General features: G+C 45.6%; 1 long non-coding RNA gene across 1 annotated transcript in view; it reads left to right on the top strand.

The window, feature by feature from the left end:
• The first annotated feature begins 228 nt into the window (after positions 1-228).
• LOC311434253 overlaps positions 229-23,636 on the top strand; it is a 44,868-nt gene continuing 21,460 nt past the window's right edge. Inside the window, exon 1 of the long non-coding RNA XR_014691342.1 lies at positions 229-767. This is a non-coding gene — a long non-coding RNA (uncharacterized lncRNA). The remainder of the gene's footprint in view (positions 768-23,636) is intronic.

The raw sequence follows: 23,636 nt of genomic DNA, 5'->3' as shown, positions 1-23,636 counted from the left end.
AGCAATGATTTCTTTCCCTCTTCTCACTGTGCCTTGCGATGCTGTTGGCATTCTCAGTTTTGATAAGCTGTGCTCTTCTTGGTTTGGGTGCAAAAGGAACAGAATCCTCCCTACAAAAGGCACTAATTAATGGCCCAGTCCTCCCAGGTGTACCCGAGGCAATAAGGAATTAAAGATGCCTGGCCTTGCAACTGCAGGCCAGAAGGGAGGATGCTTGTTGGCCTGGCACAGACCCTTGAGCATAGACTCTATTACTCTGCTTTATAAATTCTGCATGAGCCTGGCATCTTACAGAGTCTTCAGTAGTTTCAGATCCTATGGATACAGACTAGGGTGCTGTCTGTGTATACTTCTAGGATATTTTAATGAGACAGAAGTAATTTTGCAGAGTCATGATGCAAGTAGATGAGTACCCATGAGTGCCAGTGTGGGACTGTGAAAGAGCTGAAGTTTCTTTTTCTGAAAGGCAGATGGAAGAGACGGTGACAGTCAGCACAGAAAATCTGTGAGCAGCCTCACTTGGAGGGAAAGCTTCAGCTCTTGGAGTGCCTATTGAAAATTCGTACAGTGGTGAAGGATCTAAAAGTGAAAAGAAAGGCAGTGAAGAGAGAAAGATGAGACAAATTCTTCTAGGAACTGTAAAAGTTAAAAATGACAAGTTTTGATTTCTCTATCCCCCATTGCCCTGAATCCAGCTGCATCTCTGAGACTTCAGCGATTCAAAGTGACCTAAGAAACTGAAGAGAAGGAGAGAGCAATCTATGTAGGTATGTATTTGACAAATGCTGATACAGTTAGTATTTGTGTATGTACTTATCTATGCGGAGATGTACCTACCAGATATATATATGTGGCTTTGCAGTTACCATCCTATCATTTATAGCTCCTAAAGGATTCTGAATACTTCCTTCTTCTGTAAGCACGTTGGCTTTGTGGGATGTGTGACCACAAGGGTTTTGGGTGCTTGAGATAACCATGTGGTGCTCCTCGCCTTTCATCTAGCAATCTAGATAAGCCCACATAATTTTAGGTATCTGAACAACAGGGTGTGGCTGTGCTGTGAATTATGTGTGTACCTCAATGCTTTTCTGGATAAGAGCTGTACAGCAGAGTAATAAGCAAAATTTAAAAAAGCTCATCGTGCTAAATTTAGATCAGGATCTGCAGTTCATCTCTTTGGGCACCTGATGCCTCTAGCTAACTGGCACGATTGGGCTGCTCCAGGAATGATTTTTATATTCCACCGATCTGACAGCACCCGTCTTTTTCATATACACAAGTGTCCATATCACTAAATCACCTCTGCCATCGTTAGTGCTAATTGGTTCCCTTGCTGTACCCTCAGAGAAATGTGAAAAGCCTGGATGGAAGCTGAAGGCCCATCTTCCCACCAAACGGCACTGCCACACGTTCCTGGGACAGCCATGAATATACAACAACTACTGCAATCATGTTATGTGCTCTGGTCTTGCTACGGAGAGGCTCTCAAAATCTAGGGCTGTTACTCTTGTCATGCTCTGTCAGGACTGAGCTTGCCCACACAAAATTAATGCAAAGCTTGCTAGCCATTAGCAATGATTTGGTTTCAGCCACATTTTTTATTTTCATTTTTAAATTTTTTCTAATGGATGCTCATCTGTGTAGCCTGGTGCTCTGGGCAGGATCTGGTCCCTGGTAGAAAGGAGAGGCAGAACTGGGACATGAGGGGAGTGGGAGCACGGGCGGGTGATGGCACGAAGCCTGACTTTTTTTACAGAACACACACCCCTCATTTAAGCTGTGGCATGCTTTCTTTTATGTCATATCTTGTGATGGATAAAGCAAAGTTAATAAGTTCTTGGCATACTGAACAGAGCACATGCAAGAGTCGGTCTTTTTACAAAAAATTCTGTTTCAAGTCATTTCTGAGAAATCCAAAATTATCCCTGAAATTCTCTGGTTTACATGTAGATATTCAGTGTGCAGTCCTGAAACAGATCTTCATTTCTGAGTGATAATTTTTGTGAGACCAAGTAAAAATGCATCCCGTGTCTTGCAAAGATATTTTTGTATAATTTTCCCAAAGGAACAAAGGGTTTCCTACCTTAATAAGGAGAAGAGAGAGGAAGAAGGGGAGAGAGAGAGCTGCCGTCTATAGTGCATGCTTCAGAAGTGGGTTCCACTACTTTAGTTTCCTTGTTAGAATTTATATAACCAGAAAACCTTGAAATCTGCTTCTGAGAAGGGAGAAATGGAGCGGGCTGTGGAGAATGGAAGTGTCAAGATTTTGTTCCAAGGAAACTGAGGGAGGAAAACCAGAGAGTCCTGCAACAGGAAAATAGTGTTTGTTGTCTTCTGTTACTTTTGATGCCACCCCACCAAATACAGCAGGGTGCCTAAGGGAAATAGAAATAACATGAAGGCACAGAAATCATTAGACTTATTTTCAAAACCTGTCCTTAATTGAAGTTATTTATATTGCCTCTTTATCTTGTCAGTTCTAGGCCCTGAGGGTCTTTCTATCCTTTCCCTCTCAATGAGTGTGGGTGAATAGTGGCATCCTTTTTTGCTCTCCTCCATCTTCTTTAAGGTCTCTGCTTGGTTGCCAAGTGAGAAGCACATAGATTTGCTATCTGGCAAAACACAGCATCATTATTCCATACTTTGCTCTAAATCTTATGCGTCAATCTCCTTCCAGCTTTGCAGGTTTTGTTTGCATAAATGAGCAGACTCCTACCAAAAGAATCTGAGATGGCAGCTCTGAAGATTTTAATCCTCTTTTCATCCCCAGAACAAAAATAACACAGCAGCAATATGCCTGGGATGACTGCTGTGCTGGCTAACACCAGGGACTGAACTGGGGAACTTCCACAGCTTAAAAGCATGACCCTTTTTATAGCCTGAGCTGGGGGCATGAGGTCTGTAAGAGACCTGTAAGCTCTAGGGTCTGGACATGAAAAGGAAGCTCTGGATCACAGGCTGTCTTCTCAGCAGCATGAGTTTCCTCCAAGAACGAGCCCTTTCCAAGTGTCTGGGCTTTATAGCCTTGCAAATCCTGTGCAAGTCATTACCTAGGTGATGGTAGTCACCCTACTGGCCATATAAAAAACTGTGATTCAGTCCTTAACTAGAGGAAAAATAATCCTTAGATCATGTTATTCTTTTAGATTCTCTGGAGATGCTACTGGCAAATTCTCCGGGCTTGTTCTACAGTAATATTTCTGTTGTGGTTACCAGGCTAATTGTGCCTCTGGCTCTCCCACATCTCATGCTTTTGGACTTTAATTTCCAGGCCTTTAATCAACTGGGCAGTCCTCCTCCTCCCACACCCTGGCTGGAATCCCCTGTGCAGCAACAGAGCCATCCTGCAGCAGGTCTATCTCATAGCTCCACAGAAATACAGAGCTGGTAGTGTTGCAGAAAGGTCCTGGAGCCCATTGCCTTGTCTCAGGCAGGATCACCAATAAGCAAATCATTCTGTGCCCCTGCCGTGTCCTCCTCCCCACACCTGTAAAGCTGTCGGGTTACTGAAGGTCCCTCAGTCCCTTGGGAAGCTCAGGACCACCCCACAAGATTCACATCTCCAAGAAACACAGACCTTGTCCTCAGCCCATAGCCAAGGGTTTTGGCTACCCTAAAAATGACACTGATCACCAGACCCTTCTTATGCTGGAAGGAAGAGAAAGATGCCAGCGACACGCATCTCAGCCTAGATATGTGTGAGTTGTTGTGCTTATCATTACCATTGTTCATTTGCTGCAAAGCAGGTGTTAGCTCAGAAAAAACATAAAAGCTGCATTCTGTATTGTTTGTTCCTCGTTAAAATGATCTGGGCCCCTGTGGGCATGTGTTGTCTTAATATTCTGGTGCTGAGAAGTGCCACATTTTCATAATGAAAGCTGTTGCAGGAAAGCAATTCCAACCTCAGATAAAAGGAGAAGATTGCACTTGCCACTCGAGTTATGGTATTAGAACAACTGATTTTATTTGTTTTCATTTCATTTTCCCTGTCAGCTGCTTCTGAACCTCTGTGTAGCATTCTTCAGAGATGTTAATTGTATTTTGTATGTCTGGATCCCCCTAAGAAATGACAAATGTTTTCACTCACAAATTAGATGTCTCTTTTCATTTAAACACCAACAAGGAAAGCTAATTTAAGAATGGTTGTGCCGTTGTTGCAGCAAGAGCCCTGATGTATGATAGAAGCTGAGATACAGAGTTAGGGACCTGGAGCAGCAAACTCTGCATTGGGAATGTAGATCGATGAGATACTCATTTAATTTTTCCCTTAGCTGGTTCACAAGTGGAAAAAAAAAAAGGTCATATGCTTGCAGTTGGGCACAGGAATAAAGTAATTGTACTTCAGGAGTACAGTCATGTAGATTATGTCCAGTGTTGAAGCAGACACAGCAACCTTTGGACAAAGTTCCTGGGGACATCTGTGTGTGTTTTGCCTGAAAAAGGACGGGAAGGCTTTTTCTAAGTCATGAATGAATGTGAAGGAGGAAGGAACTGTTAAATAATGTGCAAATAGATGGGGAGAATATTGAGTATAGCATGGGATATTAGGAATATATTGGTAGTAATACAACCAGCTGAGTTGCTGAAAGGAAAGGGAAGGTGACCAGAACAAACCCTGCTCTTCTGGCAGAGGCATCACTGGAAATTCCTCCAACAGAAAAATCATGCTACATATCCACCTGAGTGTAGTCATTTGGCTCTGAGAACTCAAGCCCAAGCCTGAGCTTCATGTCTGATAGCAATATGGACAGGTATTTCAAGAACAGATCCCATCCCATGGTAGCTAATAGGACTTCGCAATGGCCAAGTAGAGATGCAACACAGGTGCTCAGAAGGTGTTAATAACTCTCTGCTATTGGTAGAACTGACAAAAGCAGATAGAGTAAAAGGACAATTGCAATGGACATTTCACCAGATCTTGTTGAGACCTTTGTGAAAAACAGTGCCTTCATGAGCAGAGTTACCTCCTTGGCTAGAAGACTTACACTTGTACAGTTCACATTTCCTGTACTTTTTCTGTGCTTCATGTGTGCTGGGCAAGGCAATGCAAAACAATGTGTTTCATTAGGTCTCTGGCTACCATTGGCCAGAGTCAAAAATCTGACAACATTCACCCCTCTGGTTCCATGGCTTATTTGGATGGGTGAAATTATAATATGATTTCTGTGAGTGCTGAAGGTTCAGAGACCTCTAGAGAAAACAAAACAAACAAACAAACAAACAAAAACAGAAAACAAAAACCACAAAAATGAAAAATTGTGTTGTTTCTGCATTTAGTCACAATGCTTCACATAGGCTTGGGTACTTGGAAGTCTTTGGAAGGCATGAATTAGTTATAACTGATAGACTCCATATGTATCCCTGCTTTACAGACAGTAAAAGATGCCAGACTGCCAAGACCCCATAGAAATCACCCTGGAGAAGAAAAAATACCAGTATCACGTGCACCTTCCTTTCAGGCAGGTCCTCCTTCCTGCCTTCTGATTCTGTGTGGCCTGACTGTGTATGGAAAAAGAGCACGTGAACATCAGGCAGGCAGTGGAGTATCTCCCCCTCCTTTGCAGATCAGCGTCCCACATGTTTCAGAGTTCTCCTCCCATGTGTTCAAGGGCTGTTGCTTTTCATTCGCAGTTTTTCCACGCTGGTATGAGTGTTCCCTGAGCAGAGGCAGCTTTACAGCATTTAGCCAGCCGACACTTTCTGATAGGCTTTGTGCTCCCCGTGAAAAGTGCAACAGTCCTTGACCAGAATCAGTCACTGTGTTCATCAGTAAATGCTCGAAGGTGACTCCAAAATGTATGTCCTATCCACATTTTTTTTGCTTCGGTGCTCAAGAGAAAAGAAGTCATCCCATAGTTACTGCAGCAGGACTGCCAGCTGCTGTGGATCCTGTCAGGCTGCGGCCTCAGCTTATCCATTATGGAACAGGCTTTCTTATCTGTAGGCTTGCCAAACAAGTTTCTAGCTTCATACCTTTATCTTTTTCCTGTGGATCCAATAACTCATCGAATGGGAAATTCAAAAGAATTTAAAGCAACCTTGGGCCTCCCTTTTTGATTAGTGCCAAGTGTAGCACAGGCACTTGTGGAGAATGTGGCCTGCTAATATGGCAACCAGCACCTCACACCAGCCTTCACCAGCCAGCGGCTTCAGGGACAAGGGTCACCCCACCACAAAGGCCAGGCTCCCTGTGTGGTGCAGCTGTGTGTTCAGCCGATGACTTGAAAGAGTCACTGAGAGCATCACTATTTATTTTCTTATGCCATCAGGCAACAGGCAGGGCTGCAGGAAAGCAAATTCTCAGGGGATACCTCTTTGTCTACCTGCAGCACCTAGGGCAGGCCTCCTCAGACACTGAACACACACAGCATCTCCCAGCACAGCCTATCTAGCGTAAGCTGGAGTCTGGAAATTTTACCTGTGTCCTGGTTTCAGTTAGCACAGAATTAATTTTCTTCCTAGTAGCTGGTGGAATGCTGTGTTTTGGCTTAGAATGAGAAGAGTGCTGATAACACCCCGATGCTTTAATTGTTGCAGAGCAGTGCTTATACTAAGCCAAGGACATCTCAGCCTTTGCTCTGTCCTGCCAACGGGCAGGCTGGGGGGGTGCAGTAAGAGCTGGGAGGGGACAGACCCAGGACAGGTGACCCAAACTAGCCAAAGGGGTATTCCATACCATCTGACGTCATGCTAAACAATATATAGGGGTGGCTAGCCGGGGGGAGGGGGCCGGACTGCTCGGGGTTAAGCTGGGCATCGGTCAGCGGGTGGTGAGCAATTGCATTGTGCATCACTTGTTTGTACATATTATTAGTAGTAGTACTATTATCATCATTGTATTATTATTATTATTATTATTATTATTATTATTATTATTTTCCTGTCTTATTAAACTGTCTTCATCTCAACTCACGAGCTTCACTTTCCATTTCTCTCCCCCGTCCCAGAGAGGGAGGGGGGAGGGTGAGCGAACGGCTGCGTGGTGTTTAGCTGCCAGCCGGGTTAAACCACGACAGTCTTTTTGGCGCCCAACGTGGGGCTCGAAAGGTTGAGATAACGGCAGATCTGACCAGAGTGGGTTAAACTAAAATTGGTATAAGTATTAGACCTGCTTAATAGTCACTTGTCATAATGCTGATTGCTTTAATCTCAACTGTGCTGCGCCTGTTTTCCAAATTGAGTATTATAGCACGTTATTTTCCGTATGTGCTCTCTGTCATGTTGTTTATCCTCTCCGGGCCCTGGTTTCAGACCATTATGGTACTGTGTGTTGTATCAGTGGCTTATGAGATGATGAAATATCTGGCCATGACTCTAACCTGGTATTTGTACTCAGTAACATCTTCGATTCTATACTTTGGAAACTGTATTTTGGAAACTATTAGCAATTGTATCTGTTGCCTTTTTTCATTAGGGAGTCAATCTGTGGAGGGGAAAGGGGAAGATAATTTTTCTTACTTGATCACTCTCCCTTTCTCCTTCACCACCCCTGTACCCTCCTTGATCACTCTCCCTTCCTCCTTCACCACCCTCTTATCCTCCGAGTTTATTACAATAGCTCTCCAAGATATTGAATATCCTTGGGATACTCAGACCAGCATAGTCCTGTTGTTCTGCCTCCTGAATGCACTTCAGGTTCTGCTTAAAGTTAAACAACTACTTATGAAGCTCATCCGGAGATCTGCCCGGAGGCAGTATAGTTGTGGGTGGCAGGGAGTATGGGTGGATATGGGCAGGCATCTAGAGCAGTTGGCACCCCCAGTGTGTTGGAAATTCACCCCTGAACAATGGCAAAATCCTAAAAAACTGGCAGAATGCTTGAAAAAAAGGTGTAATGATTCTGGCAGTTCCAAAGTAACACAAATCATTGTAACGTGCTGGGGCCTGGCTCATGCCTATCGAGCTGCCATTGATACTGCTGTCAACTTAGTGACAGACCCTGCGGCCACTCCAAACCCTGTGACAGATCCAACGGCCACTGTGACCCCTACGGTGGATTCTGCAGCCGCTCCAGTCCCAGCTCCTGCAGCCGCTCCAGTCCCAGCTCCTGCAGCCGCTCCAGTCCCAGCTCCTGCAGCCGCTCCAGTCCCAGCTCCTGCAGCCGCTCCAGTCCCAGCTCCTGCAGCCGCTCCAGTCCCAGCTCCTGAAGCTGCTCCAGCTCCAGCTCCTGCAGCCGCTCCAGTCCCAGCTCCTGCAGCCGCTCCAGTCCCAGCTCCTGCAGCCGCTCCAGTCCCAGCTCCTGCAGCCGCTCCAGTCCCAGCTCCTGCAGCCGCTCCAGTCCCAGCTCCTGCAGCCGCTCCAGTCCCAGCTCCTGCAGCCGCTCCAGTCCCAGCTCCTGGAGCCGCTCCAGCTCCTGTGGCCGTGTCAGAGAAACGAGCTGTAGCAGTGCAAGTTGACCCTGCAGAGGGCATTCCAACCCCTGTGGCAGACCCTGTAACAAAGTCAGAGAAACGAGCAGTAGCAGTGCAAGCTGCCCCTGTAGAGAAGGTGAAAATATGGTATAGAAATTCAAGTCGTTTAGAACGCAGAGAGTCTTCTGCCAATCCAGGTAAGGCTTCTGCCAAAACTAAGTATAGAGATGACGAAGATGATGACGACGCTGGGCCGTCAAGGATTCAGGAGGAGGAAGATGAGGATGCCGAAAGAGCAACAGTAACCACCCGAAGCCTAAACGAGCGCGAGCTACGAGATGTGCGAAAAGATTTTGGTCGCTGTATAGGTGAGCAGCTTGTCACCTGGCTGCTCCGGTGCTGGGACTCTGGAGCCAATTGTGTGGAATTAGACGGCAGGGAAGCCAAGCGGCTGGGATCCCTTGCTCGAGACGCCGGCATTGACAAAGCAATTGCAGATGGAGCACGACCCACCAGCCTCTGGAGGCGTCTCCTCTCAGCTGTGAGGGAAAGGTATCCCTTCAAGGAAGATATTTTATGTCTACCAGGCAAGTGGACCACTATGGAGAAGGGAATCCAGTACCTGAGGGAATTAGCCGTACGGGAAGTGATTTATGAGGATCCAGACCTCAAACAAACATCCACAGATCCAGATGAAGTCAAGTGTACACAACCCATGTGGCGGAAGTTTGTACGGAGTGCACCATCATCATATGCCAGCTCATTGGCAATAATGGCCTGGAAAGAGGATGAGGAACCCACAGTGGGTGAAGCGGCTAAACAACTCCGGCAGTACGAAGAAAGTCTCTCCTCTTCCTTACAGGCCTGCGTCTCAGCTGTGGAGAAACTTTCTGAAAAGGTTCACCAACTTGAAGAGAATCTATTGTCCTCCCCACCTGAACCAACCAGTGCCCACCGACCAAAGGAGAACACTTGGGAGAAACTTTCTGAAAAGGTTCACCAACTTGAAGAGAGATTATTCTCCTTCGCACCTGTACAAAGCAGTGTCTCAGCTGTCAGGGGTAGGCGTTCACCCACACAAGGAAGACGATATGGTGGGTACTCACCCCGTGCCACCCTGTGGTTTTACTTACGAGACCATGGAGAGGACATGAGAAAGTGGGATGGAAAATCTACCGCGACCCTAGAGGCACGGGTACGTGAGTTGCAAAAGAAAACAATCAGGAAAAAGGGATTCTCCGAAAAGTTTGCTGCTCCAACTTCCAGCAGACAGTCCTTCAAACACAGAAACGAGGAAGATTCTGACCAGGATTAGGGGGGCCCTGCCTCCAGCCAGGGGGAGGAAAGGGACAATCGAGTTTATTGGACTGTGTGGATTCGATGGCCTGGCACATCACGCGCACAGAAGTATAAGGCTTTAGTAGACACCGGTGCACAATGTACTATAATGCCATCGAGCTATAAAGGACCAGAGCCCATCTATATTTGTGGAGTGACAGGGGGATCTCAGCAGTTGACTGTATTGGAGGCTGAAGTGAGTCTGACTGGGAATGAGTGGGAAAAGCACCGCATTGTGACTGGTCCGGATGCTCCATGTATCCTTGGCATAGACTATCTTAGAAGAGGATACTGCAAGGACCCAAAAGGGTTCCGGTGGGCTTTTGGTATTGCTGCCTTAGAGACAGAGGGCATTAAACAATTATCTACCTTGCCTGGTCTCTCAGAGGACCCCTCTGTTGTGGGGTTGCTGAGGGTCGAAGAACAGCAAGTGCCAATTGCTACCACAACTGTGCACCGGCGGCAATATCGCACCAACCGAGACTCCCTGATTCCCATCCATAAGCTAATTCGTCAATTGGAGAGCCAAGGAGTGATCAGCAAGACTCATTCACCTTTCAATAGTCCCATATGGCCAGTGCGAAAGTCTAATGGCGAGTGGAGACTAACAGTGGACTATCGCGGCCTGAACGAAGTCACGCCACCACTGAGTGCTGCAGTGCCGGACATGCTGGAACTTCAGTATGAACTTGAATCGAAGGCAGCCAAGTGGTACGCCACAATTGATATCGCTAATGCATTTTTCTCCATCCCTCTAGCAGCAGAGTGCAGGCCACAATTTGCCTTCACTTGGAGGGGAGTCCAATATACTTGGAATAGGCTGCCCCAGGGGTGGAAACACAGCCCTACCATTTGCCATGGGCTGATCCAGTCTGCACTAGAGCAGGGGGAAGCTCCTGAACACCTGCAGTACATCGATGACATTATTGTGTGGGGTGACACAGCAGAGGAAGTTTTCGAGAAAGGGAAGAAAATAGTCCAAATCCTTCTGAAAGCCGGTTTTGCCATAAAACAAAATAAAGTCAAAGGACCTGCACGGGAGATCCAGTTTTTAGGAATAAAATGGCAAGATGGACGTCGTCAAATCCCAATGGATGTGATCAACAAAATAACAGCTATGTCTCCACCAACTAACAAAAAAGAAACACAGACTTTCCTAGGTGTTGTGGGGTTTTGGAGAATGCACATCCCAAATTACAGTCTGATTGTAAACCCACTCTACCAAGTAACTCGTAAGAAGAATGAGTTTGAATGGGGCCCTGAACAACGACAAGCCTTTGAACAAATCAAGCAGGAAATAGTCCATGCAGTAGCCCTTGGGCCAGTTCGAACAGGACCAGATGTAAAGAATGTGCTCTACACTGCAGCCGGGGAGAACGGCCCCACCTGGAGCCTCTGGCAGAAAGAACCTGGGGAAACTCGAGGTCGGCCTCTGGGGTTTTGGAGTCGGGGATACAGAGGATCTGAGGCCCGCTATACTCCAACTGAAAAGGAGATATTGGCAGCATATGAAGGAGTTCGATCTGCTTCGGAGGTGGTCGGTACTGAAGCGCAGCTCCTCCTAGCACCCCGATTACCGGTACTAGGCTGGATGTTCAAGGGAAGGGTCCCCTCTACGCATCATGCAACTGATGCTACATGGAGCAAGTGGGTTGCACTGATTACTCAGCGGGCTCGAATAGGAAACCCCAGCCGCCCAGGAATATTGGAAGTGATCATGGACTGGCCAGAAGGCAAATACTTTGGGATATCATCAGAGGAGGAGGTGGGTCGTGCTGAAGAAGCCCCACTGTACAACCAGTTGCCAGAGAATGAAAAGAAATATGCCCTGTTCACTGATGGGTCCTGTCGTATTGTGGGGAAGCATCGGAGATGGAAAGCTGCTGTATGGAGTCCTACGCGACGAGTTGCAGAAGCTGCTGAGGGAGAAGGTGAATCGAGTCAGTTTGCAGAAGTGAAAGCCATTCAGCTGGCTTTAGACATTGCTGAACGAGAAAAATGGCCAGTTCTCTATCTCTACACCGATTCATGGATGGTAGCAAATGCCCTGTGGGGATGGTTACAGCAATGGAAGCAAAACAACTGGCAGCGTAGGGGCAAACCTATCTGGGCTGCTGCATTGTGGCAAGATATTGCTGCTCGGGTAGAGAACCTGGCTGTGAAAGTACGCCACGTAGATGCTCATGTGCCCAAGAATCGGGCTAATGAAGAACATCAAAACAACCAGCAGGTGGATCAGGCTGCTAAGATTGAAGTAGCTCAGGTGGACCTGGATTGGCAGCATAAAGGTGAATTATTTATAGCCCGATGGGCCCATGACACCTCAGGCCATCAAGGTAGAGATGCAACATACAGATGGGCTCGTGATCGAGGGGTGGACTTGACCATGGACGCTATAGCACAGGTTATTCATGACTGTGAAACATGTGCTGCAATCAAGCAAGCCAAACGGTCAAAGCCTCTTTGGTATGGAGGACGATGGCTGAAATATAAATATGGAGAGGCCTGGCAGATTGATTACATCACACTCCCTCAAACTCGCAATGGCAAGCGCCACGTACTTACAATGGTGGAAGCAACCACCGGATGGCTGGAAACATATCCTGTGCCTCATGCTACCGCCCAGAACACCATCCTGGGCCTTGAAAAGCAAGTCCTATGGCGACATGGCACCCCAGAAAGAATAGAATCAGACAATGGGACTCACTTCCGAAACAACCTTATAGACACTTGGGCCAAAGAACATGGTATTGAATGGGTGTATCACATCCCCTATCATGCACCAGCCTCCGGGAAAGTTGAACGATACAATGGCCTGTTAAAGACTACCTTGAAAGCAATGGGCGCTGGGACGTTCAAAAACTGGGATACGCATTTGGCAAAGGCCACCTGGTTAGTCAATACTAGGGGATCTACCAACCGAGCTGGACCTGCCCAATCAAACCTGTTACGTACTGTAGATGGGGATAAAGTTCCTGTAGTGCATGTAAAAAATATGCTGGGTAAAACAGTCTGGGCTACTCCTGCCTCAGGAAAAGGCAAACCTATTCGTGGAATTGTTTTCGCTCAGGGACCTGGATATACTTGGTGGGTGATGCAAAAGAACGGAGAGGTCCGGTGTGTACCTCAAGGAGATTTAATACTGGGTGAGAATAGCCCATGAACTGAATTGCACCATGTTAAATAGTATATTATACTGTATGTTATCACTACCATGATTACTATAGGTGACTAATTAGAATGTATGGAAAAGAGTGTAACCTGAGCATGACATAAATGGTATGGAATAAGGGGTGGATAGATGTCCTGGTTTCAGTTAGCACAGAATTAATTTTCTTCCTAGTAGCTGGTGGAATGCTGTGTTTTGGCTTAGAATGAGAAGAGTGCTGATAACACCCCGATGCTTTAATTGTTGCAGAGCAGTGCTTATACTAAGCCAAGGACATCTCAGCCTTTGCTCTGTCCTGCCAACGGGCAGGCTGGGGGGGTGCAGTAAGAGCTGGGAGGGGACAGACCCAGGACAGGTGACCCAAACTAGCCAAAGGGGTATTCCATACCATCTGACGTCATGCTAAACAATATATAGGGGTGGCTAGCCGGGGGGAGGGGGCCGGACTGCTCGGGGTTAAGCTGGGCATCGGTCAGCGGGTGGTGAGCAATTGCATTGTGCATCACTTGTTTGTACATATTATTAGTAGTAGTACTATTATCATCATTGTATTATTATTATTATTATTATTATTATTATTATTATTATTATTATTATTTTCCTGTCTTATTAAACTGTCTTCATCTCAACTCACGAGCTTCACTTTCCATTTCTCTCCCCCGTCCCAGAGAGGGAGGGGGGAGGGTGAGCGAACGGCTGCGTGGTGTTTAGCTGCCAGCCGGGTTAAACCACGACAACCTGTGCTAAGAAGCATCTTCCTCCAGAAGTGGCTCTACTGCAGTCCACGGAACAAGTTCCTACCTGAGTGAGTAAGGCAGGCAACAGCTGGTCCTTAAGAGCTGGGAGATGAAAGTCTAGTAAGCAAGCTGATTAGAGCTTATCTGCATAAAAATGGAAATGAGTCAGAGAGGGGAGTACCATATTGGAGTGCAAATGCAAGCAATTAGCTTAAAGCCATTACTGTAATGGCTAGAAAGATTTATTTATTTATTTATTTTAAAATTATCATTACTGAAATGCATTAGCAATATCTTTTTAAAAAATGTAAATATACACAGTACAATGCCAACTCTCTGCCAGAGCATGGAGTAACCCCTTTTCAGTGGTACGTGCAGAGGAGCCTGTGGAGGCTCTTAACCATCAAACACAGCAGAGTGCAGAGGAATATGAATGATGGCATTACCAGGGAGCGCTGGAGGAAGACAGCTGTGATTGTGTACTGACACAAATATTTACTCAAATGGAAAGCTGAACTTTCATAAAAATTTCTAGAAACACCTGTCCAGTGTTCCCACCTTCCTGGCCTTGGCTTGTTCTGATGCCTCTCTTCCCCAGAGAAGTGTGTTTCTCTCCATCCCCAGCAGATCCTTTGGAGGATGAGTGGCTAAGGCAAGGGATACATGGGTCTGATCTTAGGGTATGGAAGCACTGGGGACTTTCAGGGTCCTAGTGATGTGGGGAGTGGGTGTCAAGTGCAATGGAGGTCATCTATCAGTTTCTGTGTAGTCTTGGACGGCCTTGGATTTTTGTTTGAAGTGATTTTTACATAACTATTCCTCCACTTGATCTAATTAAATTGCTGAAGCATTTGTGAATATGTGATTGAAATATATGGTCAAGGAATTCAAACTCTTTTCTATTAAAATCATAGAAATCATCTCCATTGTATTTCTTTGAGGAGCACTGCAATGTCTGAGATAACAGCACGAAGCCTTACCCATAGGAAACCAAACTTAAGCGCACAGAAGTGGTTCTCAGGTATCATTGAGTGATGATCAATCTCCTGAGGGAGACACACTGCCCTGGAGTAAAGCAGGCCAGTTAGCCGTGTAACTTAATCCAGTGAGCATCTTTTTCCGGTGCTGACAGAGCTGAAGACATATAGGAGAAATGTTCTTTCAGTGAGTTTAGAAGGTCTCCATGCTTTCTGAGCCCTAAGTATCACTTCCTAAATGATAAATTTGGGACCTAATCTATGCATTCCTTGGTAAATATTTGCATTTAAAGGATTTTAATCTTGACTTTTAGGCCAAACTCTGCCTTTGAGAATGAGTTCAGGGTTCTCGCTGAGGACAGCAGAATTTGGCACCATGGGAATGGAAATGGCTGCAGGCCAAATCCCTGCAGGCAGGGGAATTCACTGAACACCGTGCTAGTGGAAGTATCTGGTGTGTGAGTAACTTATACCTGCCTCCAGAGGCTTCACTGAGCCTGAACCTGGCCCAAAGGTGCCATGGAAGACTATGCCTCCTGGAAAAGGATGCATCGTATTTTATATGTGTTGTTCTGGATTCAATGAGGTGACAAATGTAAGCCTGTTTTTTATTACTGTGTGGCTGCTGTATTTTTCACAACTGCTTATCGAGGGATGTCTGACAGAGACAGAAAGCCCTGGTTTGTGTGTTCCTGTAATTTATATGCAAGGCCATTCTCTGTAATTCTTTCAGAGAAATGACTGAAAACCTCAGCCCCACCAGCTCAGCCTGGCACCCATTTTCTCTGCTTCTGTCATGAGGAAGGGTAGCCAGGTGCTCCTTGCTTCCCTCAGGCCCTTGGTTCTCATGCCAAATTTTAGGTGTGCAAGCAACACCCCCAGCTTGTGATTCTTTTCATGGTTGTATCCATTTTCACCAGCCTCACATCACAGACCAGCAGAAGGCCTTGGGGCAGCTGTGGACAGTACAAAGCCAGTCCATGCCATGAAGCATCTTATATTTATATATATATTATATATTTATATATATGTGTATATATATATATGTATATATATATATATATATATTTTTTTTTTTTTTTTTTCTATGAGGCTGACAGTTGCTTCCCCTCCAGGATGCTGAACACGGGCCTGAAGTCACAGCTATGTGCGGGAACCCAGCAGGTATGCTTCTGGGAGGTTTTGGCAGGAGTTAGAGAAGGACAATGAACCTGCTCACCTCTTGTAGCTTTGTTAGGCACACGGCCACTCAATTTGGTGCCATTTCTGGGCTCAGAAAACAGGGACCAATTTCTGTGCCGGGACTGCAGTGTGGGCACCAAAGAGTTGGTGGCTGGGGATGAATTTCAGGGTGAAAGGGATGATTTTTCTGAGGTGCCTTAAAGCATGAGGAGTAGAGCGTCTGCAGGAAGGGATCGCCCATGAAAAGTTCTAGGCCTTTGGCAGGTGTTCAGCTGCCCTGCACTATTTAAATGAGATCAGGAGTCTCTGCCAGATGCAAGAACATAGCTCGGCTCATTACATGCACCACAGACCTTCAGAAAAAAATGTTGACACCCACTTTGACCAGGGAACCCTGCAGGAGTGAGTCTGGAAAGGCTTCACGAGTCAGTACACGGACTGCTGCTGGAGCAGGAAGCAGTGGGGTGAAACAAGCCTAGCAGGATGCAGTTCATTTCATCTCAGGATGGACATCAGTTACTGACATGGCCCATTAGCAGAGCTGTTTGTTATACCGACTTAATCGAGTTTTCAGAAAGAAAGGGGAAAAAATAATCAATATTCCCAGTTCATTTTAAAACGATAAATAACCACAGGTCTCTCTCCTGCCTCATTTATAGTACCACTCTTGGCTGGGAGAGTGAGAGGCGCTATGCTGGGCTGTTTGGCCAGCAGGAACAGGCACTGTGGTGTGAGTGCTTTTCCTGCCTCCAGGCACTGAAAGAACTCCCGCATCCCGTGGGTGATGCACGGAGCCGCTGCAATATCGTTCTTTGACCTCAGCTTTCACATTCATCATTACTCCTAGCTACAAGCTCCTTTTCTGCTCTGGACATTTTAGCATAGCAGGCCCAGTCTGTGGCCATGGAAATAATTTCCTCTACTCATTACATATAAAGGGAACCTCTGAACCAGAAACTCCAATAGTTGGCGCAGGGACTGTGAAGGCAATAAGTTAAAACACCTACTCATGAGCGTGCTCCTTGCCTCAGAGCTTGGGTCATTTTTTGCTTCGCAGAGCGCAAGGACTGCACGCATCCTGAGATGCCGTGGTCACCCGGTGAGGGTGGGCAGGAACCCTTTGGGGCTGATCCCCCCCAGCCCAGAGCCACGGATGTGGATCTGCCCAGATCAGTCCCAACATGTGGGCTGACTGAGTGTGTAGTGCAGATACCAGAGAGCATTGCCTCTACACACCCTCACGTAGCATGATCTGCGGCATAGGAAACATGACTGCATCGATCAAACTTGGGGTATTTCCTTTCATCGTGCTTCAGCAGTGCTTCCATTTCACTGCTATCAGCTTTCATCAGGTTTTCTCATGAGGCTTCCATAGTTTTTCAGATATCATGCGATCGGCTGGGAAATCATATGATTAATAAAAAAAAAAACACTAAAAGTGTGTGTTTTTTTTTTCCTTTTTTTCTCTCTCTCTCTCTCTTTTTTTTTTTTTTTTCTTTTCAAAGATTCATTAGGTTTCTAAGTCTGTTTTATCTCATTAAAAACACAAGGAGAAGAAATGTCTTGAAAAATAAACCAGAAAGCCGAAGATCTAGGTGGTAGGCCTTTAAGACACACTGTAAATATTGCAGGAATGATGGTGAGCTCACAGCAGTTTGTGAGAAAATCTGTCTATTTAAAATACAGCCTCTTAGTGCAGGGCCATAATTTAGTCTTGTGCATGTAGAAATATGCTGTAAGTGCTTAACAAATTATAGAAATAATAACAATTAATAATAGATGAAACCTGAGAAAAGATGAATCACTACATTAGAGAACACAGTGAAATTCTTTGGTTTCCTGTCAAGGATCCCAGGCTGACAACCACACGTGCTACAGCAGCATATGCTAGAAAAATAGTCTGAGACAGGGCTTGGTCATGCAGATTTGCTTGGTGTGATGGGATTTGGGCCACGGTAGGACAGTCTCACAGCTTGCTGAGCTAGGAGGCAAGGGCCAACCTTGCAGGGCAGGGCTGGGCATGGTGTGGTGTTGGGATGGTCCCTTCCAAGAGATTCTTTCCCTTTCCATAGGAAGGTGAACAGGATCCATGTGGACTTTACATCAGCCTTATGTGATGTCTGTACACCCTCCTCCCAGCGGCTCTGGTGAAGAACCAGCATGTCCGGATGCTTGTGTGCAAGCAGATGTCATCCTGCTTGTTGACATCAGGGTGCATTTACCATCAGAGCGAGTTTATCATCTGCATGGGAGCCTACAGCCCACCGGGGGCTGTGTGCCTAAAGCAGATCATCCCCTTAGCCCCATCTTGATGTGAACTCAGCATTCTCTGGTCCCGGAGGGAGTAACACATCATACAGGTGCTGAGCACAAAGAACACATCTTGGCATTGCCGGCAAAGCAGAAATCCCAGCTAAACAGCTAGAAAGTCTGCCTAGGGCACACCTGAAGGCAGAAAAACCCAAAGATGTGTAGAAACATTGGATGCATGCTAGCACTGCTCTTTCTACTTTTAGCATCCTTTTGGAGACACGTTTCTGCTGGGTTGTTCACTCTGAACCAAAAAGATCTGCACTTTGGGGATTGTTTTCAGTTATAGAAAAAGTTCTTTTTGCTCTCTTGGAAATGTAGAGGAGCCATAAATTAACAGTAAGTTGCGCTTTTGACTATGTGAAGTCATCTTTACATTGCCAAAGCGATGGCCTGAGTTTAAAGATGAGTTTTAAACCTAAATTGCAAATTGTTATTCTTCTCTTAACCTCTGTCATCTTCTCTGCTTATATTCAGCATATGATATTTTGAGAGCTGGCTCCATCCTTCCTCAGTGTTTGGAAACTGCTCAGCACGCGTGGCAGGCTGCTGTAAACATGTGATAAATAAGTACAGCACAACGGGCTGCAGCTTGGGCTTCAAATTGGTTTGAAGAGACAGTGGGAACATTGCCCAAGTTGTGGCTCGCTATCCTTCAAGTGGACAGGACTTTTAATGAGAAATTACAAATACAACAGGTATTGGAGAAGATTTCTAAGCTGGCCAGTGATGCAGTGAGATTTTCTCACTTCCCCTCTCTTCTGTTTCCTGATGAAACTCTTGTATTTTCCCATTAGAAAAATCTCTGTTATTACATAATGTCTCTCATATTTTTTTCCCATTAGAAAATTCTCTGTTATTATGTAATGTTTGCTTCTTTTCCTCAATTCAGTCTGTATGCTATATTTCAGCCATACAGAAGTCTTTAAGTATTTCCACTGTTCTTCCACCACATTTAGGCAGAGAGCTCCTTTCCCTCAATTTTCTGTTTAGTTTGCATAAAAATGGCTCTAAAGCCCTAATTTAATCTTTTTTTTTTTCTTTTTTTTTTTTTCCTTTTTTTTTCTTTTTTTTTTTCCTTTTTTTTTCTTTTTTTTTTTTTTTTTTTTCTTTTTTCTTCAGAAAGCGGAAAACTTTCCTATACCTTTGTTTCCATTCCACCTTTTCCTTTTTATACCCAGGAGAATTTCTTTGCCTTCCCTCCCCTGGGGCAGACCTTTCCATTAGGATCCTCTCCATACTCCACTGTTTCTGTTTTTCCACTGATACCCTCAGAGGCTTTTAGCTGCAGGTGGTGAAACCAGTAATGGAAGGAATACCAAATACACATCACTATTACTAATGGTTACTGCGATTACTTAGGCTGATGAAATACAGCTGTTGGCAGAACAAGAGCATCCAGCAGACCCTGTCTTTAGCCAAAGTTGCCCCTTCCATGCTTTGCACAGCAACAGGGCAAAATGGCAACTATTGATGCCAGATGCAAACAATCCCCATTTATATGATGTGGTACAACGCAGAGAGGGGTGACACCATGAGACAGTTGTGCTTGTGGTTTCAGCATCACAGGGATGGGAGACTCCCCTGCTGAAGGACATTTCTCCTTCTGAGCTGAACCCTGGAGCAGAAGTGGCCTATAGTGGAGAGCAAGAAGAAAATCATCTGCATTTAAACATCAGCTGGATGTAAGATTGCACCTCACTCAATGAGAACATCTGTTTCTGCCTACCACTGCTGTGCTCACCCTGGTCCCAGTTACTCAGGGTTTTCAATGTAACCTCTTTGCCAGCTCTTAATTGTACTTTGAGAAAGGGAAAAAATCTAGGTTGTTTCCATAGCTGTATCTCCTTTCCCAGAATCTGAATGACAGCCTAACACCAAAGTTTCTATTGTCAGCTGTTCCTGAAAAGGGGTGAGGGAAAAATTTCTTGAGCTTTCCAATTACAAATGTAATGATCTCCGCAGAACAAAACGCAGTATCTGTCTGTAATGCAGACAGGTTGAAACAGTAGATGTAGAAGAGAAATAATAGAAAGGAGAGCATAACACACACATAAAGAGATGCTACTGACATCTATCCCCCAATGATCCTTTGTCATTATTTGCTGAAAAACTCAATTTACTTGTTTGGGGATGAAAAAAGAAAAAAAAAAACAAAAACACAACAGAAACAGAAAGAACTGTGCATATGGAGAAGTGGGATGTTCTTCCCCCCTCCTGCCATCTCCAAGGTTTTGGGAAAGCTGACCCCTTTCACACAGCTGGACGTCCTTGTGGATATCCTATGAGATGTAATCTCTAATGACAGGTAGCAGCTGTCATATTTTAATTTTATCAGAGTGTTTTAATTGATTGTGTCAGTCCTTGGACCCGATTCCCACCTCAGCCACATTAAAAAATAAAGAGACCTTTGCTCTGCATCTCCTCTTGGGCTGTCAAGGGCTTGCTTTGGGCAGTCAGGTCGTGGACCATCTTTCACGTTTCTCTGCTTACAGGAGGCATTTGCCCAAGTCTGGAAGGAATATGATCAATGTGGTAAAACTGGTGCAGTGCACAAGGTTGGAAGTTCCTGGTCTGGTTATCTGTGGCATTTGGGGTCTCTTCCTTTTAAAACTGAAATAAAATCAGAAAGCTTTTCCTTTCCATTAATTTTGCTTTACCCGATTTGTTTTCCCGCTTCCTGAGGGCTTTTGTAACCAAGCATTTCAGACTGTTTGACTTATCAGGCACATTTGTAGATGATAAGCTGGTGACTCAGAAGAGCAACCAGCAGAGACACCAGTAACAGCATGCGTTTGCCAGAGTGTTTTATGGAGAAATGTTATCTACTTGGACACTCTTCTTTCCTGTGTTTGCTTTAACATTTCTTTTGAATCTGTTTTTTTTTTTTTTCCCTTTTTTTTTTTTTTCCTTCTAAAATCCCTCATCATGTTGTCTCTGCATGGAGGGGCTGTTCCCACTTCTACTGTACCAACTGCCTGGGGCAGCCCTACTAAAATGCACAGTAAAAACTGGAGGAGTTTGACTGGAGTGCTTAAATTTGGTGCCCTTGATGTGCTGAAGGGCAGGACCCCTCCACCTGGCAGTGGTTAAAGGCTGCGGTAGTCCACGGGAGAGGACAAGGCACCAGGAATTTCTTGACTAACCATGTAAAGCAGCAGGCAGTGTGCACTGGGGAGGAGAAAGTGAAAAGGTTGCTGATAGAAATGGGTAAACAGATGCCAGGTGAAGCTGCTTGGACACCAGGCAGCTTTAGCATCACAGGGGTGAAATGCCTGCTTGACCTCTCCACCTCCTCGTGTCCAAGCACATCAGGGTTAAGGTTAAGGGCTATAGGAAGTTAAAACGAGCAGGAACATTCTCTGTTTTGCTTTTGAATGAGAAACCTGAAATGAGCTGAATACAGACTCATGCATCCCAGAGCCAAGTGCCAGTGAGCAGCAGGCATTTCACAGAGCTCCTTGTTATATGGGATTTCTGATAGCATGGACGTAGCCATGCTACTTTACGAACCCTGGGTGATAGTTTGAGTGTTGGCCCCAAGAAGTGAAACTTGCATGTGCAGATATGTCTGGTCTCGAGGAGGGGATGTTAGGGTCAGCATCAGCTGCCACAGTATTGTAGCTATGAAGGACTTCCCAGGGGTAGATAAATACTCTGGCACAAAGTAAATTGATTGCCTTTCCTCTGCCTGCACCTTCAATAGCAGCCTGGTGTGGAGGCCTGTCCTGTGGTGGCTGGGAATGAATGGGCACTGCTTAGCTTGCTTCTCCCTCATGTCTGCTCTTCCTTTGAAGATTTTTCAATCTTGCTTCGTGAAGTGTGGGGAATTCCAGGCATTTCCAGCCTTTTCTTCGTCTCACAGGGATGTGCTCTTTGTCCTTGCAGCCAGGTGGGGAGGATGAGTGAAGCCAATGATGCCATTTTACCAGTAAAAAAAGTGGATTTTGTGTTTTTTGTCACTTATTTTAGTTTGGGAATGCCTCTGACACAGGTAGAGAAAACTGAAGAGAGTGTGTTTCTACCAGCAAGACTTGCTGGCATATTTACAGCTTCATGCCTATGCTGACCAGTCCCTGTCACTGCACATGAAGCCTTCAGATGTGTGGAGTGACAGCTTCTTTGGGCTCTAGCCAAAGGACTGGGAAGCACTTTTTCCCATGTGTTTTAGTTAAGCGGAAAAGAACACATAGCATGGCATGAAGCTTGCCTAATGAGATCTATAAAAGCCAGGGTCTCTGCCTGAGTGTTTCAGATCTTGTCCTGGAATATGTGTAAATCTGCACTAGAGCCCTACCACTGGCTGTAATGTTGTATTTGCTGCTACTGATTTTAAACTAGCTACTGTGGAAATAGGTAAGTCAGAAAAAATGGCAGTACGCACCCACATTGAGCCTTGTGTCACCATGAGTACACTGCTAGCTGAGGAACCTAGTTAAAAGTTTGCCCTGGTGAATCTGTGACCTAAAGGCAATAATTTAGAGAAGGATGTAGATCACAGACCCTGGATCAGTCAGAGCACCACCTGATTGAGAGCCCATAGTGCTCTGAAAGTTTGCTGAAGCAGACAAGTGGACATGAGCAGATGAAGTCTTTGGACAGCTCTTCCGGAGTGTCTCTCTGGAGCCTTGTCACCTCCCTTTGGAGACCACAGAAGCCATCATGTCTTATGTCCAATTAAATATTAACCAAACAGCAGCTCTATCAGTCCCCTGGGGCAGTGGTGGTGGGTTGTGGCTGCCAGGGCCTGGGAGTGGTGTGCGGGGATGGACACGTAGGTTTGGCAGCAAGGAGTGGTCTGGGCTCACTACCTGAGCTGTTTTTTTTCTGCTTAGTTGGGGTTGGGTGCCATCTAAATGGGTCAAAATCCTGTTTGCTGCATCTGAGGCAAGTGCGGTCTAAATGCTCTGATCTCTAAGGATGGGATTTTGGCTCCGAAACGTAGCCCTGGTTAAAATGCATAGGTTTCTGGGCTTTCAGGCTGTTGCTGGGAATGAATTTCTTTCAGACTTTCTCCTGTACTGCTGCGAGCTCAGTGCAGCCACGTTGTGCAGTGCCGGAGAACTGCAGAGGATTAATGGGAAGTGAAAGGGATTCAACCCTAAGGCCTGAGAAATTCTCCTCTAATGCCAGTTTTCCAGCTGAGCAGTAACTTGACTTTAGTGGAATTACCCCAATTCACACCAGCGTACATAGAAGGTCCTGGAAAGAGACCAAACCTGTGCTTGACTTAGCTTGCTGCTGACATTTTAATTTTCCAGTACCAAGGGTGACTTCAGTGCTGATCCTATTTCCTCTCAAATCCCAGAACACAGGTCTGTGGAAATACGGTTTGGATTTGGGCCCCATCTCTGCCAGTCGGTCCCATCTAACTTCACCATCCGTCTCAAAGAAAAGCATAAAAGCTAACAGCCAGACTCTCCGAGGGAAACAAATGAAATTTGAAGAATGTGTTAGGTTTAAGATAAGAGATGTAGACTGCAACAACGAGAGGTTTACAAGCCCGGCTTGCTTTGTTAATAAGTTGAGAGAGGAGACATCAATTCTTTTAACGTGATTTCTGCCCTGGTAA

This window comes from Aythya ferina, assembly GCF_964211825.1.
Source record: "Aythya ferina genome assembly, chromosome: 3".
Lineage (NCBI taxonomy): Eukaryota > Metazoa > Chordata > Aves > Anseriformes > Anatidae > Aythya > Aythya ferina.
Note: the sequence above shows the minus strand (reverse complement) of the source record. Positions and strands in the feature narration are given on the sequence as shown.